Below are 548 nucleotides of genomic sequence, written 5' to 3' on the forward strand. Positions count from 1 at the left end.
AAATGGGCTTATTCGACTGGTTCATTTCGTTGAGTACGAATTTTCGTTGGGTATTATTTTCATTCGACTGGTTCGTAAAATAGACTTCTTTGACAACGAAAATTAACGTATTCCAGAATGCGTTAATCAGCGTTAAGTTACGCACGTGACCAAAAAAATGGCTGATTGGTCAGTTTAGCAACAACATTTGCGTTAATATAATTTTGATAAAATTTCAGAAAATAAAAATTATAATATTTACCCACACATTGAAGTCAAAAAATAATTGTAGGCTAACAGAATTCCAAAAACTGGATGAAAACATTTTTTTTACGAAAAACCCATAGTGCCAAAATCTGAAGCAGCCTTGATTACGCAGCGCGTATCGCGGTAACTATGCAGCCATTTTGTTTTGTCGAGTATTTATTTACCAGTTTTCTATTCGACTGGTCGTCTTTGTTAAGTAGGATTTTACCACTGCGCAGGTGGGCGTGGTTTAACGAAGAACGATCAGTCGAATACGGTCTATAATAATAATAATAATAATAATAATAATAATAATAATAATA

Source organism: Anneissia japonica, unplaced genomic scaffold, assembly GCF_011630105.1.
Source record: "Anneissia japonica isolate Jap-2015-1 unplaced genomic scaffold, ASM1163010v1 scaffold1511_len2985839_cov193, whole genome shotgun sequence".
NCBI classification, from domain to species: domain Eukaryota; kingdom Metazoa; phylum Echinodermata; class Crinoidea; order Comatulida; family Comatulidae; genus Anneissia; species Anneissia japonica.